Here is a 17,350-nt window from a genome sequence, read left to right as displayed (position 1 = left end):
GAAGTCTCCGCGACGCGGCCCGCACGGTCACCGTGGCCCGGCCCAGGCTGGTATTTGATTACCTTCTGTCAACAGCAACGCCGCTTTTCCGGCCTTGAACTACATTTCCCTTAAGGCTTTGCTGGTCAGCTCTCTGTCCCACACGAACTTGGCTGCCTCTTCCAGTGATTATGGGGCTCTCAGGGTGAGTCGTCCTGCTTTAGAAGAAAATCAGCTCAAGCCTGGTGGGAGGTTTGGAGCAGGGACTTCGTCTTTGAAGCTCCGCCGGGCGCAGTGTCAAACGACCAAACTCAGGCTCGGAGGTACGAGGACGCCATCTTATCTGTGTCTGGTCTGGCTCTGGACTACGTTTCCCAGAGGCCACCGTGGCCCGACGTTACGTCTTTCTTGACGTCGTGGCGAGATCGTTAGCTCCACAGGGACCCGGACGCGACCAAGGGGAGGCAGAAGGTGAGGGGTCTGGGAGTCCGGGGCGGGGACGGGGCGTGTCCAGAGCCTCCGGTCTGTGAGCGCTGGCGGGAGCCGGCTGAGGATGCCGGGTTGTGAATGAGTCTTTGTGGCTGCGTGACCAGGTGTGGGTGACTGGGTGTGCGGTTGTGGCCGCCTGGCTCCAGGGTGTAAGTCTGGTTGTGTTTGTGTAACCATGTGTGATACTGTGTGTTGGGGTGTGAGGTCCTTGCTACTGTGGGTGATAACTGTGTCTCTGTTGTGTATGTGTGACTGTACGCCTTGTTCTTGGAGTGCGGGTGTCTGTGCGGTTATGATTCCATGTCTCCAAGGTGAGCGTATGGTTTTGGTTGCACAATATTGTAGCCGCGTGTGGTATTGTGTGCAGTTGTGTGTCTGTGACTGTGTGGTGACAATGCGTGTGTATCCCTCTTGTGTCCCTTGGAGTGTGTCTGTGAAACGGTGGCTGTGTGTGGTGCTGTTTTTAAGTGTAACGTGTCTTTCTTTGCCGGTGTGAGTGTGACTGTCTCAGAGTGAATGTTCAGTTATGACTGGTTGGTGTTGGGTGGGCCGGAGTGCCAGCCATTATGTGTGTCCCCCAAGTGGGTATGTGATTGTGATTGTGTGAGACATTTGTGGATATTGGTTTGGAAAGGCTGTGATTATATGAGAGTAACTCTGCGAATCGTGGTGAGTAGAATTGAGTAACTGTGTATGTCTTTTTAGTGGGTGTGAGATTGTGACTATGTATAAGGGCCTGGAGATGTCTGTGATTGTGTAGTTTTGTCCTTGTGTGTTTCAAGAGTGGATGTGTGGTTGTATTTGTGTGACACTGACCATTTGTGTCCGACCCAGTGTGCTGATGTGAGGTGCCTGTGACTCCAGTATACTGACCGTTGCAGAATCTGTGAAGTTAGAACAGACTGTAGCCCTGGATAGTGATAGCCTCAACCTTTACCTGTGACACTGGGATTGGTCATGATGTCCAGTCTTCTCTTGACTTCTGTCTCCTGTGTGGAGATCAAAATGTTCTGCTTACTCACAATTCCTTTTTTTAAAAGTCTTCTCCAAGAAGATGTTGAGAGGAAAAGGAAAGAATTGCTATTGAACATCCAAAAGCTAAGCTCAAGATGCATCAGTTTTTCTTCTTTCCCTGAGACCCTTCTTGTTTTTCAGGATGTGCTTTTCTTTTCTTTTTCTGAAACTTCTTGCCTAACTTCTCTTCCCCCAAAGGACCTGGTCTGCAGTATATTGCCATTGGAGTAAATTATTGAGAGCCCTTTAGGTGAACTGAAAGGTCCATATACCCCCTACTTCCTGCACACCTAATGTTCAATAAAATTTTTTTAACTTTTCAGGATGCCTGGGTGGCTCAGTTGGTTAAGCACTTGCCTTCGGCTCAGGTCTTGATCCTGGAGTCTGGGATCGAGTCCCGCATCGGGCTCCCTGCTCAGCAGGGAGTCTGCTTCTCCCTCTGACCCTCCCCCCCTCATGCTCTCTCTCTTTCTCTCTCTAGCTCATTCTCTCTCTCAAATAAAATCTTTTAAAAAATAGATTTTTTTAAATTTTTCATTTTGAATTAGTTTTAGACTTAAAACTCTTGCAAAAATAGAATTCCCGTATACTGTTTTTTCAAGATTTTATTTTTAAGTAATCTCTATACCCAGCATGGGGCTCGAACTCACAAACCCAGAATCAAGAGTTGCACACTCCACTGATTGAGCCAGCCAAACACTCCAGAATTCCCATATATTCTTAACCTGTTGCCCCATTTTACCATTTTATGGTTATGTTTCCATTTTCAATAATCACAGTACATGATCAAAACCAGGAGATTAACATTGATACACTACTACTAACTAATATACAAACTTTATTCAAATTTCATCAATGTCCCTTAGTGTCCTTTTTCTGCACGAGGATCCAATCCAGGATCATATGTTGCAGTTAGTAAGTCTTCTTAGCCTTCTTTGATCTGGCACAGTTCCTCAGTCTTTGTCTTACTTGACCTTGACACTTGTAAAGAGTACTAGCCATTTATTTTGTAAATTCTGCATTGTAGAATGTTCCCCAATTTGAGGTTGTCTGATGCTGCCTTGTGATTAAATTCAGAGTATGCTTTTGGGACAAGAATATCCCCAAAGTGATGTGTTCTTCTCAGTACATCATATCAGGAGATCCAAGAGGTCAATTTGCCTCATTATTAGTGGTAACTTTAATCACTTGGTTAAAGTGGTGTCTTCCAATTTCTCCACTGCAAAGTCACTATTTTTTCCATTATAATTAACATGTGTCTTGTGGAGAAATACCTTAAACTTCTCATCTTCCACCTGCAAATCTTAACATTCATTAATTTTTGCCTGAAAATGTTATTACAGGCTATTGGCCAAATGGTGATTTTTAAATTTCCATCCTTCCTTCTACATTTATTAAATAGGATCCTACTGTTAGGAGATTTTCCTTCTCCCCCACTTATTTACTAAATTATGTATATATAAATTGGATTTTTTTTTCTGTAGGTTACAATTCATTACTGTCCCTCTGTCTTTGCTCAGATTACCCCAGATTTGGCCATTGGGAACTCCTTTAAGTTGACTCCTGTATACTTTCAATGTGCCCCCTTTATTATTTTTTTTAGTACTGCCATATTTTCTGGCACCATGAGATGTTCCAAGCTGATATTGTACTTTTGTTACCCAAAACTGGGTTTATCTCTTGGTGGGTGTGGAGCCAAAAGACAAAACCAGCCAAAGAATAGGAAGAGTTTTTCTTGCACTAAGTAAGGGAGGACACCAGGGATCTTCCCTAAAGCAGTGTCTCCCTGAACAAAAGAATTGGGGAAGTTTTAAGCTAAGGGTACATATGTATTAACAAAGGGGCTTGTACAATGGGGAATTCAGCGTGGAACAGAGGCAAAAGTCATCTTAAAATGACTGACTCCGTGTCAAAGTCATGAGGGCCAGCAAAGGACAGCATCATCAATTGTCTGGCCCCAATTGGTCTGGTATCTGAGTGCTCAAAGGGGTTTAGATCCTGCAAATATAATTCAACAATGTACATCAGGTCAGTCTTCATTTTTGAATCAGCTCTGAATTTTACTGCTGATTTGTCGTTCCTGGTATGATTAGGTTATCTCCTGGCCTGATAGTGGCCGTTTGTTCTTAACATTCTTTCACAAGATGGCCAGAGGCCTAAAATGACTTTTCTTATATCAAGAAAGCTGTGTGTCTGTTTCCCCCCCCTCCCCCCTCAAGGACCCCTAACTCTTTCTGTTTACACTTTCCCAGCCCCAGTTCTGGAACATGTACATTTCCCAGGGAACACTGGCTCCTTTTAGTAGAAAATGATATTTAGAAACCAAGATTAGGGGACGCCTGGGTGGCTCATTTCTTAAGCGTCTGCCTTTGGCTCAGGTCATGATCCCAGGGTCCTGGAATCAAGCCCCACGTCGGGCTCCCTGCTCCGCGAGAAGCCTGCTTCTCCCTCTCCCACTCCCCCTGCTTGTGTTGCCTCCCTCTGCTGTGTCTCTCTCTGTCAAATAAATAAATAAAATCTTAAAAAAAAAAGAAACCAAATTAAGATACACTCATTGCTTCTAGGTACTCTCAGCTATGAAGTATACATATCTATACACACACACGCACACACACGTCTGTATCTATTGGTATGAATACACTGATAATCCGTTGCTTCATATGCTATCTCTAATTCCAGTTTAATACCAGGGGGTTTATTCCAGCCTTCTCCATTTCCTTTTATTTTTTGGTAACTCCTTTCTCTGACTGAGAAAATGACAAAAGTTGACTCTTGGGATGCCTGGGTGGCTAAGCGTCTGCCTTTGGGTCATGATCCCAGGGGCCTGGCATCAGTCTGCGCGAGGCTTCCTGCTCAGCAGGGAGCCTGCTTCTCCCTCTCCCTCTGCCCTTCCCCAGTGTCTCTCTCTCAAATAAATAAATGAAATCTTTTTTAAAAAAAAAGTTGACTCTTATTAACCACAATATATTTATTTATCTATTTGCTCAGTCCTAAGTAGAAAGTAGTTTAAGATTTGCTGACCTAAAATAAAACGAAATCAGAGAGGGAGACAAACCATAAGAGACTCTTAACTATAGGAAACAAACAAACAGAGGGTTGCTAGGTGGGTGGGGGGATGGGGTAACTGGGTGATGGGCTTTAAAGAGAGCACTTGATGTAATGAGCACTGGGTGTTATATGCAACTAATGAATCACTAAACTCTACTTCTGAAACTAATACACTATATGTTAACTGATTTTAAATTAAAAAAAATTGCTAACCTACACTCTCATACATCATACAGTTATTTTTATTTTTAGTCTTAGTGAAAATACAGTTTTCCTCACACCCTCCTGTATGGTAATGTTACTCATTTGTAATATAGTTGGTTCATTTGTTACTATTTGTATTTTATTTTCGATTTACACAATACATCCTGGTTGATTTTAATTATTTTTTGAGTACAGGAAACATTTCTATGTTTCTAAAAGCCTTAATTATTTTTGTTAAGATTTATTTATTTATTTATTTATTTGAGAAAGAGAGAGAGAGCACACACACACGGTGGGGTGGGAGGGGCAGAGGGAAAGGGAGAGAGAGAAACCCAAGTAGACTCCATGCTGAGCTGGAGCCCAACTCAGGGCTTGATCTCATAACCCTGAGATCACGACCTGAGCTGAAACCAAGAGTCAGATGCTTAACCAACTGTGCCGCCCAGGCACCCCTAAAAGCCATAATTAGACAAGAGATCTACCCAATCACTCCTCCACCATTCCTTCTCTCCCAATTCTATTACCCCATTCTTTCCACACTGTTCCCACTCATTGTAGGTAACCAATTTCATTAGTTTGTTGGGGTTTTTTATGTTTGAATATACATTAAAATATACAGAAAATTTAAACATACATAAAATTGGACACTCTATTTTTAAATGTACCATTCAGTGACATTGAGTACATTTACATTGTTGTGCAGCCATCACCATTATCCATCTCCAAAACTTTTTTCATCTTCCAAAACTAAAATTGTGCTCCCATTAAACAATAACTCCCCATTTCCCTTCCCTCTAGCTTCCACCTTTTGGCTATTGTGGATAATAGTGCTACTAACATTGGTTAACAAATATCTGTTCAAATTCCTGCTTTCTCTTCTTGGGGGCATATACCCAGAAGTGGAATTGCTGGGTCACATAGTAATTCTATGTTTAATTTTTTGAGGAATCACCATACCATTTTCCACAGATGCTAAACCATTTTACTTTCCAACCAGTAAAGCACAAAGATTCCAGTTTCTCCACATCCTTGCCAACACTTGTTACACACACATATATATATATATGCACACATAAATATTTATATTTTAAAATATTTTTATGATAGCTATCCTAATGAGTGTAAAATGGTATCTCGTGAATTTTTTTAAGTTTATTTTTTTAGTAATCTCTGTACCCCACATGGGGCTCAAACTCCCAACCCTGAGATCAGAGTTACATGCTCTGCTGACTGAGCCAGCCAGGCACCCCTCATTGTGGTTTTGATGTGCATTTCCCTGATGATTAGTGATGTTGGGGATCTTTTCATGTACTTTTTGGCCATTTGAATATCTTTGAGAAAAGTCCTTTGCCCATTTTTTAATACACACACATATATATATATGCACACATAAATATTTATATTTTAAAATATTTTTATGATAGCTATCCTAATGAGTGTAAAATGGTATCTCGTGAATTTTTTTAAGTTTATTTTTTTAGTAATCTCTGTACCCCACATGGGGCTCAAACTCCCAACCCTGAGATCAGAGTTACATGCTCTGCTGACTGAGCCAGCCAGGCACCCCTCATTGTGGTTTTGATGTGCATTTCCCTGATGATTAGTGATGTTGGGGATCTTTTCATGTACTTTTTGGCCATTTGAATATCTTTGAGAAAAGTCCTTTGCCCATTTTTTAATTGGGTTGTGTTTTGTTGCTGAGTTATAAGAGTTTTCTATGTATTATAAATATCAATCCCTTATTACACACATTATTTACAAATATTTGTTCCCGGTCCATGGATTGTCTTTTTACTCTGTTGATAGTGTCCTTTAATGCACAAGTTTTTTAATTTTTTAAAAAGATTTTATTTATTCATTTGAGACAGACAGAGAACATGAGCAGGGGAGAGAGGCAGAGGGAGAAGCAGACTCCCCACTGAGCTGGGAGCCCAACGTGGGGCTCGATCCCAGGACCCTGGAATCACGATCTGAGCTGAAGGCAGACCCTTAACCATCTGAGCCACCCAGGTGCCCGCGAGTTTTTTAATTTTAATAAAGTCCACAACGTACCTATTTTTTCTTTTGTTGCCTTTGCTTTCTTTGTCGTATCCACGAAATCATTAGATTAATAAATCCAATATTGTGAAAATTTTCCCCTATGGTTTCTTCTAAGAGTTTTATAGTTTTAGCTCTTATGTTTGGATCTGTGATACATTTTGAGTTAATTTTTGTATATGGTATTAGGTAGGGGTCCATCTTCATTCTTTTGCATATGGATATCCAGTTTTCCCAACGCTATTTGTTGAAAAGACTGTCCTTTTCCCCATTAAATGGTCTTGTCTATTCCTGTTGAAAAGTATTTGACCACGTATGTGAGGGTTTCCATTCTATGCTATTGGTCTAGATATCTGACTTTATGGCAGTACCACACTGTTTTGATTACTGTAGCTTTGTAATAAGTTTTGAAATCAGTGTTCTTTGTTCCAATGAACAGTGTTCAGTGTTCCAACTTTGTTCTTTTTCAAGACTGTTCCTTCAGATTTTGTGTGTATTTTAGGATGAACTTTTCTATTTCTACAAAAAACATCATTGGGTTTTGATAAGGATTGCATTGAATCTGTATATCCCTTTAGGTAGTATTGATAACTGTCTTGGTCAGCTGAGGCTGCTCAGAGTTATGGAGGCTGGAAGTCTGAGACCAGGGTGCCAGCATAGTTGGTTTCTAGTTAGGGCTCTCTTCCTGGCTTGCAGATGCCCACATTCTTGCTGTATCTTCACAGGAAAAGAGAGAGAGAGAAAGCAAGCTCTCTCTAGTGTCTCTTTTTATAGGCATACTAATAGGACTAATAGGACCCCCCACCTTAAAAACTCATTTAATCTTAATTACTTCTACTCTTACAAACTCATTTGATCTTAATTACTTCCACAATGCTCCTGTCTTCAAATACAGTGACAGTAGGTGTTCAGGCTTCAACATAGGAATTTGTCTTCCAGTCCTTGGGCACAGGATATCTTATTTATGTCTTCTTCCGTTTCTTTCAGCAGTGTTTTGTAGTTTTCAATGTGTAAGTCATTTCCTTTCTTGGTTAAGTTTAGTCTGAAATATTTTGTTCTTTTTTGATACTATCATAAGTGGAATTGTTTTTGGGTGCCTGGGTGGCTCAGTTGGTTAAGCGACTGCCTTCAGCTCAGGTCATGATCCTGGAGTCCCGGGATCGAGTCCCACATCGGGCTCCCTGCTCAGCAGGGAGTCTGCTTCTCCCTCTGACCCTCTTCCCTCTCGTGCTCTCTATCTCTCTTTCTCTCTCTTAAATAAATAAATAAAATCTTTAAAAAAAAATAAGTGGAATTGTTTTCTTAATTTCCTTTTCAGATTGTTCATTATTACTGTGTAGAAATGCAACTGATTTTTGTGAGTTGATTTTGTATCCTACAACATTGCTGAATTTATTAGTTCTAACAGATGTGTGTGTGTGTATGTGTGGAATCTCTAGGGTTTTCTACATGTACGATCATGTCATCTAAGAACAGAAATAACTTTACTTCTTCCTTTCCAACTTGGATGCCGTTTACTTCTTTTTTCTTGCCTAAAGCTGCTCTGGCTAGGACTTCCAGTATGTTGATGAACATCTTTTCATATGCTTAAGGGCCATTTTTACATATATTTTGTGATTTATCTGTTCATATCTTTTTCCTATTTTTCTTTCAGTATTTTGTCTCAATGTTTAAGAATTCATTACATATGAGGGATATTAGTCCTTCATAGTGGTGTATGGGGCATGTATTTTCTTTTAGTTTGTCAGTTGTCTTTTAACTTTGTTTATGGTGGGTTTTTTGGTTTTTTGGGTTTGTTTTTTTTTTGCCATTCAATTTTTTTTTAATGTTATGTAGTCAAATTTACCAATATTTTTTTTCATTACTTCTGGGCTTTGAAAGACTTTCTCAACCCCAGGATTAAAGAGGAATTTACCTGTGTTCTTTTCTAATACCTGTATGGTTTCATCTTTTTCCATTTAGATCTCTGATACATTTGGAGCTTAATTTTGTATATGGTATGAGGAATGGATTTAATTTTATATTTTTCAAATGGCTACCCAGTTTTCCCAACACCATTTATTAAAAACTTGTGATGCCATCAATCTCCATTATATACTAAATTTCCAAATATGCTTGGTACTATTTCTAGGCCTTCTCTTCTGCTCCACTGGTCTGTTCATCTATTTATGCACTACTACTATCTATTTATGCACTACTACTGTTTTAATTATAGAGGCCTTGCAGTATATTTTAATGTCTGGTACAGCCACATCCCAGAAGTCTGGATAGGATAGAAGTTTGTTGCAGTGGGGGTGCTTGGGTGGCTCTGTCGATTAAGTGTCCAACTCAGTTTTGGCTCAGGTCATGATCTCAGGGTTGTGAGATCGAAGCCCCACACTGGCCTCTGCACTGGGAGTGCAGCCTACTTAAGAGTCTCTCTCTCCTTCTCCCTTTGCCCCACCCCCACACTCCTGCTCACTCTCAAGAAAAAAAAAAGTTTGTTGCAGTGACTAGATCTAATTTGATTTGGGGGCATTTTGGGTTTTGGGTAGTCTTAAATTTGCTTCAAGCCAAATTCTTATTGTGCTTTTGATAAATTATGAGAAATAAAAAAATATAGTTAGTAGTACTTGATGTTTGTGAGTTAGTCATTATAGCAGGGTTTTAAATAAGGTCTTCGTCCCCACCCTTAGACATCAGGGCTCTGCAAACTCTATGAAATTTTATGCACAATTTTTGCAGGTATTTATTCATTTGATTTTTTTCTTTGAAGAAGGTTTAAGATTCCATAAGATTTTCAAAGAGATTCAAGACCCCTGAAAATTTAGAACCACAGGTCTAAAATCTTAAGACAGTGATACCTATTAATAGCCTTTGAGATGTCCAAAATTTGCAACCAACAATAGAGAAGCAGAAGAAATGTTCCATCATCTATTGCATTCATATTACATTCATATCCAGCTAATAAAAAATATGCTTACAAAATGTTAATCAGAACAATGAAAAGGATGTCATAAACAAAATGATAAATTAAAAAGGGCTCAAATTTTGCAAAGACCCCACCCAAAAATCTGATTAGTGATTGAACAGAGAAGAAATTCCCTGTATATCTGACACAATGCTTTCTGCTTTGCATACACTGCCTTATTAATTTGAACTCTCCTAAAAATTGGTCATTCATAGAATGTTTTTGATAATGAGGCTATATCAATGTACCAGGGAATATGAGTCAACATTTAAAAGACTGTTAAAGAACTTTTAGTTATTATTGGTTTTCAGTCACACTAATTTCCTTTTTTGTCCCTATTCGTGTCATAGACATTTTCTCAGTTGCTCATAATTTTCCTACTGCCAGGAAAATAAATACCAACTACCATTATGGTTATTTATTTTTAAATGGAAACAATATTGTTATGATTTTTATTATGAAAAACATAAACAATGCAAAAATAGAAACTTGCTAAAAATTCCTTCATCCAGAAATATTCTTAATATTTTGATGGATATAATTCAAATATTTTTTCTGTGTGATTTTATAGAGGGGTATCACATAATATATAAATTCTGTAACCTGCTTGCCTCATTTAATAATGCATTGACCATAGTACTGTTGCATTTTTTTAAAGATTTTATTTATTCATTTGAGAGAGGGGTGGGGGGGAGAGAGCACGAGTGGTGGGGAGGGACAAAGGAAGAGGGAGAGAGAGACAGCAAACTCCCTGCTGAGCACTGAGCCAGTCACGGGGCTCAATCCTGGACCCTGAGATCACGACCTGAGCTGAAGTCAGATGCTTTACTGACTGAGCCACCCAGCCTCCCCAGTACTGTTGTATTTTAAAATCTCTATATAGTATTTCATTATCAAGATTAATTTATAATATAAATAATAATAATATTAATAAATATTAATTTATTCATTGTATTGTCTATTAAAGAGTATTTATATTTCTGTAATTCAGTTATGAGCTATTTTTGTGCATACCACTTCATATATTTTTTATAATGAATTCCTTTGGGAATTAGACATTTACTAAGAATTTGCAAAGATGCGGGGCTCCTGGGTGGCTCAGTCGGTTAAGCATCTGCCTTCAGCTCAGGTCATGATCCCAAGGTCCTGGGATCGAGCCCTGCATCGGGCTCCCTGCTCCTCGGGAAGCCTGCTTCTCCCTCTCCCACTCGCCCTGCTTGTGTTCCTGCTCTCACTATCTCTCTCTCTGTCAAATAAATAAATAAAATCTTTAAGAAAAGAGAGAATTTGCAGAGATGCAAAATCCTGATCTAGAACTCAAGGAGACAAAATGCTATTTATTTTTTTTTTTTTTTTTTTATTAAAGATTTTTATTTATTTATTCATGAGAGACAGAGAGAGAGAGGCAGAGGGAGAAGCAGGCTCCCAAGAAACAGGGAGCCCGATGTGGGGCTCGATCCCAGGACTCTGGGATCATGACCTGAGCCGAAGGCAGACGCTTAACCATCTGAGCCACCCAGGCGCCCGAGACAAAATGCTATTTAAAAGTTATAGTCTTGAAGGGCACCTGGGTGGCTCAGTCAGTTGAGCATCTGACTTTGGCTTAGGTCATGATCTTGGGGTCCTAGGATTAAGCTCTGCATCGGGCTCTGGGCCCAGCTGAGAGTATGCTTGTCCCTCTCCCACTCCTTCTGCCCCTCCCCCCACTCATGCTCTCTGTGTCTCTCTCTCAAATGAATAAATAAAATCTTTTTTAAAAGTTAAAAATGGGGGCGCCTCAGTCGTTGAGCATCTGCCTTCGGCTCAGGTCATGGTCCCAGGGTCCTGGGATCAAGCTCCGCGTCGGGCTCCCTGCTCGGCGGGAAGCCTGCTTCTCCCTCTCCCACTCCTCCTGCTTGTGTTCCCTCTCTCTGTCAAATAAATAAATAAAATCTTTAAAAAAATAAGTTAAAAATAAATAAATAAGATAAAATTTGTAGTCTTGGGGTACCTGGCTGGCCCAGTCAGTGAAGCATGTGATTCTTGACCTCAGGGTTGTGAGTTCAAGCCCCACGTTAGAGGATGAGATTATGTAAGGGAAAAAATTTTTTTAAAATAAAAGTTATAGTCTCTATTTACCTTTTTTTTTTTTTTGAGAGGGAGAGAGGGAGAGAGTCTTAAGCAGGCTCACTAGCCTGTGATCATGACCTGAGCTGAAATCAAGAGTTGGAGCTTAACCAACTGAGCCACCCAGGCACCTCTGTATTTACTTTTAAAGTGCAAATGATGTAATAGGTGAGATAATACTAGTATACAAATGTTCAAAATAAAGGATGATATAGGGCACTATTTACCCTGACAGTATGCTATGAGAATTCGTAAGAGGGAGATAACTTGTATGACCAGAGCAGTCATTGTCATGTCATGTCTAAGTCAAACTGATCTCATAAGAGCTCTGTGGAGGGAAATTAGTTTTCTTGAGTCCTATACAGGACTTGCAGTTTTCATTCTAATCATCAGAAATCCAAAGTGTATCCAATTGGGCAAAATGAGTTTGTAGCTGTTTGGAGAATAGTGGAGCAAGTACAGAAACATAACAGACCCATTTGACAAGAAGAGCTAAAACGAAGCACCACTTATACTAGGACATGGCCCTAATGACTTTTCATTTTTTTCCAGGCTCGACTATAGCACACGTGAATATAGTTACCAAATCAAGAAGTTTGCAACTATTAGGAGCTGACAAAGCAAAAACAAAAGCCATTCTGTGAAACTATAACTGTTTTTAGAATATTCTAAGCTATTATTTCATGTTCAAGGGAAGATTGTTTTAAAAAAAAAAGTGAGTATTTTCTTTTTCATCTGCTATTTGGGAATAGCTTACATTTAAGAGAACCTAAAAATCATTTAAAAATTGGGGCTCCTGGCTGGCTCAGTTGGGAGAGCACGTGCCTCTTGATCTCAGGGCTGTGAGTTTGAGCCCCATCTTGGGTGTATAGATCACTTAAATAAATAAAACTTTAAAAAAATGAAAAAAATTTAAAAATTAATGCATAGTTATTGAAAAACATACACTTAAGTAAAACTAAGAACACTGAAGTTCACAACCCAGAGATAACCAAAGTAATCTTTAAGGATAAAACTTCCTAGACATTTTTCATCTGATTTGTCTATATTGTTTGTATTGATATATCTTTATATTTTACAAATAGGATCACATGATGCCCAACTGTTTTATAACCTGCTTTTTTTTCATTTAATCATATCTTAAACATTTTTATGTTATTAAGTATTAATTACTAAATTTGTGAGTACTTAGAATTACTGTTCTATAGAAATCTTTCATTCGTTTAACCTATCTGCTCTTGTCTTACTTAGGATGCTGAATATTGCCTAAGAATGTATGTATCTCTCCTTGTAATGATTTTGGTTGATGTTTATACTGGAAAAATGTATGTTTACATCCTTAAAATTTAGTACAACATGAAAGATTTCACACAATGTGAAAAATCCCTTTGAGGTGTATAGAGTTGGAAATGAACCAGTTCTGTTCTATTATTTCTGAAGCTTCCTCTGACTTTTTAAAAAATTGTTCTTTCTCGCATCAACCACAGGCCAGAATCTGAATTTTTATATCGTCAGAATATAGCTGAATTAGATTATTAGTTAGGACAGGCTGTTATGCTGTAGTAGCAAACAACCCCCAAATCTCAGTGGCTAACAAAATAACTTATTAACTTGATCATGCTACATGTCTAATGTGCATCAGTATAGGCAGGGTCCCAGACCAAAGCAGACTCAATCAACCTATAGCTGTACCATCTGACACATAGTCCCCTTGGCCACCACATCAGGGAATAGAAAGACTGGAGAATTGTGCAGTCTTGCCAGTGCCTCAGATTGAAGGAACACACATCACCTTAGCTCAGATTCCATTGGCCAAAACCAGTTTATGGCCCTACCTGACTGCAAGGGTCAGGAAAATGCCATCTATATGCCCCAAAGGAGAGGAAAACAGGATAATGGTGAAACAGTAGTAATTCAGTTAATGTCTACCACACTGGCTAAGACCCATTTCTTTTTCTGTGTGTAGGAAGTTGCTTCTGTAAATTAAGTGTGACTTCTTTTTGGAGCAAGGAGGATATCCTGGATTGAGGATTGACAAAGAAGTCTGTGCACAGGTGAGTGAGGAGACTAAGGAAAATGGAAGATTTTCATGTGAAAGCTCACTTTCTCTGTGCAAAGTCAGGAGCTTTAAGTTACTGTTTGGGAACAAGCCTCCCAAAGGCTCTAGAACAAATGGAGGAAATAAAGCTCCTTCAGCATATAAGTTCCCAAAAGCACCTCACTGTCATTCATGAATCACTCCATTCGTATTTCCTTTTATAGTTAACCCCCCCAATGAAGAGGAAGGTATACATTCTATTACTTATGATTATAAAACATATGCTTAAGGGAAAACTTGAAAATATAGAGAAAACAAAGATTCTTTTCATAGATATACACCTAGAGACAAATGTTGAAAAATGTAATTGAAAATCCTTTCAGTCTATCTTATGTGTACACACACATGCATATATAGAACATATGTATATTTTTCCTATAAAAATAGGATTACACTGGGGCGCCTGGGTGGCTCAGTCGGTTAAGCAGCTGCCTTCGGCTCGGGTCATGATCCTGGGGTCCTGGGATCGAGCCCCACGTCCGGCTCCCTGCTCAGCAGAGAGCCTGCTTCTCCCTCACCCTCTGCCTACTTGTGCTGTCTATCTCACTGTGAAATAAATAAATAAAATCTTTAAAAAAAATAGGATTACACTATACATACTGTTTCTTTTTTTTTCATACTGTTTCATTAGCTACCTTATCCGCCCACCATTGTTTGACATCTTAACATCAACAAATGTATGTGTTGTTCATTTTATGGCAACTGTTTCCATTGTGTTCATATACTGTAATTCATTTATTTAACCAATCCTCCTTTTAAGTTCTCTCCAAGTTGTTTCCAATGTCAGCAGTGTGTCCATCCTGTAGCCCCCACACGTCTTTTGGATAGTCTCAGCTATGGAATTGCTTCATCGGAGAACACACCTGGTTTAATTTCTGCTAACATCGCCTTGTTGGACGTTTACAAAACTACAGCCCACTGCGTGGGTGATGTGTAGTAGTAATCTCAAGTACTGAAATCTAAAACAGAACTCATAATTGGTTTATTGACAACTTCATACTTCCAGTTACTCAAGCCAAACAGCTTAGTGTCATCATGGCTTTTTTTTTTTTTTATTTGCTTTTATACCTAAAATCAGCAAATCCTGCCAGCTCTCCCTTCAGAGAATATTTAATCTGGTCAGTTATCACCACCACCCTAGTATAAGCCCCCCTCACTCCTTGCCTGGATTATTGCAGTAACCTTCCACTTGTCTCCCTGCTTCCTCCCTTGTCTTCTTAGTTCACTTTCTGTGAGTAATCCTTTTCAGTGTAAATCAGATTATGCCGTTCCTTGTCTTAAAACATTTTAGTGGCTTCCTGTCTTACTCAAGAGTAAAAAAAACCAAAGTACTTACAATGGCGCCCAAGCCCCATGTGATTCATCTTCCAGCTACGTCTCTCACCCAAATGAGCTTCTGACCCTCTTTCTTTTGCACACTCCATTCCAGCCACCCCAGTCTTTATTAATCAAAGAAAGCCTGCTTCTACCTGGAGGCCTTTGCATTGCTGTTCCCTATACTAGGAATGCACTCCTCTTAGATATCTGCATTTTTCACTCTATTCAGTCTGTGCTTATATATCACCTTCTCAATGAAAAGCCTTCTTCGGCCACCTTCATTCCCCCGAAGCTCCCTACTTAATTTTTCTCCACAGGACTTTGGCCATCTGACATAAAAATAGGAATATCAGTGTCAGTATATCAGTATTTGTTGTTGTCTCTTTCCATTATAATGTGAGATCCACTGGGACAGGGACTGGATTTATCTTCCTCACACCTAGAACCATGCCAATTGAGGTAGGAGCTCAGTAAATCTGAAAGAACTTTTGATTCCTCTCTTTCTTTGCCTCCATATCTGATCAGGTGCCAGAGCCTGTGGATTTTACTTCTCTTTATCTTGAAATTATACCCTTCCTCCTTATTTCCACTCTCATTATCCTGGGTCAGGTTCTTTACTTGAAAAAAAGTATAAGCACCTTCCAATTGATTTCTCTGACTCCAATTTTGCTTCTCTCCAATAAAAGAATCTGGCCATATTGGCCCTATAACTTCCCTCTGTAAATTCTTCAGTGGCCTTCCATTCCTTACTGGGTGAAAAACAAACATTTATATTTATATTATATATATTATATATTGTATATATTATATATATTATAAATTATATTTAAGTTAGTATTCACTGGACCCTTCTCCAGACACCATGGCAAGTGCCAGTCACAGTGATGATGAGACCTGGTCTTTGCCCTCATTATTATCTTATTTCATTCATTCGCCTACCCCTGATATCATCTCCAGCATTATCTTCCTCTAGATTCTAGAACTAATTAAATTTAAATTTAATTAAAAATTCAGGAAAAATCATACTAGGCATTTTTTAAGTGCTTAGTGCATGTGGCTGATGGCTACATTATTTTTTTTAAAGATTTATTTATTTACTTGAAAGAGAGAGAATGAGAGAGAGAGAGAGCACGAGAGGGGGGAGGGTCAGAGGGAGAAGCAGACTCCCCGCTGAGCAGGGAGCCCGATGCAGGACTCAATCCTGGGACTCCAGGATCATGACCTGAGCCGAAGGCAGTCGCCCAACCAACTGAGCCACCCAGGCGCCCCTGATGGCTACATTATTGATGGTACAGATACAAAGATTTCCATCATCGCAGAAAGATTTGTTGGACAGCACTGGTCTAGACCTTTCCCCAAACTGTACAAGTCATTCCAAATTATTCTCTCCTCCACAAATACACCATATACTTTTGGTCCACTGTTTTTGTCACTGCTCTTCATCAATCAGAATACTCTTCTGTACCTTTTCTGCCTAATAAAATTGTCTGATTTCTAAGTCCCAATTCATATTCTACAACTTAGAGCACATTTTCCTTGATACCACTGCCATTGAGTAAGTTAGTCTTCCTTCTGACCCACCAACCCAAAAACCATAGGAAGCTTCTTGCACCTCTTTAGAACCAGCCTTACCACCCTCCTTAAAACCCCTGAGTTCTCATTACTCTGAGGCGATTTTCCACAGAACTTCAGCCTTAGCAAACACCAGCCAGTGAGGAAGTGATGTTCTGCAGGAAAGCAGAAAGGGAGGCTTAGATGGAAAATTAGGAGTGCTGGCCCAAGAGGCTTCTAGAAATTAAGTTCCCATTCAAGTCAATACTCTGGATACGCAGATATGCTTGTAAGATACCTATTTACTGTGATTTTCTTGCTCCTGTCTGGTAAGTCCAGCCACGTTTGGAGTCTCTGATTAAGCCTCTGGTGTAGGTAGTATTCCTTTCTGGACTTAGAAGAAGGAAGTAGGGGCACCTGGGTGGCTCAGTCAATTGAGCATCTGCCTTCCGCTCAGGTCATGATCCCAGGGTCCTGGGATCCAGTCCCACATTGGGCTCCCTGCTCAGCAGGGAGTCTGCTTCTCCTGCTGCCCCTGCTGCTCCCCCTGCTTGTGC

General features: G+C 39.7%; 1 protein-coding gene across 5 annotated transcripts in view; it reads left to right on the top strand.

Annotated features, from left to right (window-relative positions):
• Positions 1-62: 62 nt before the first annotated feature.
• The window catches only part of ZNF565 (zinc finger protein 565), a 34,399-nt gene continuing 17,111 nt past the window's right edge, over positions 63-17,350 (top strand). For 2 of the 5 annotated variants that reach the window (XM_027617848.2, XM_035725017.1), the window contains exons 1-3: positions 63-450; positions 12,380-12,542; positions 13,079-13,881. The gene's annotated coding sequence lies outside the window, so the exon portion shown is untranslated. The remainder of the gene's footprint in view (positions 451-12,379; positions 12,543-13,078; positions 13,882-17,350) is intronic. The other 3 variants (XM_027617845.2, XM_027617846.2, XM_027617847.2) reach the window with 3 other exon arrangements.

The sequence above is a fragment of the Zalophus californianus genome, chromosome 17 (genome assembly GCF_009762305.2).
Source record: "Zalophus californianus isolate mZalCal1 chromosome 17, mZalCal1.pri.v2, whole genome shotgun sequence".
Classification (NCBI taxonomy): Eukaryota; Metazoa; Chordata; class Mammalia; order Carnivora; family Otariidae; genus Zalophus; species Zalophus californianus.
The sequence above is the reverse complement of the archived record's forward strand: the minus strand, read 5'-3'. Positions and strand labels throughout refer to the sequence as shown.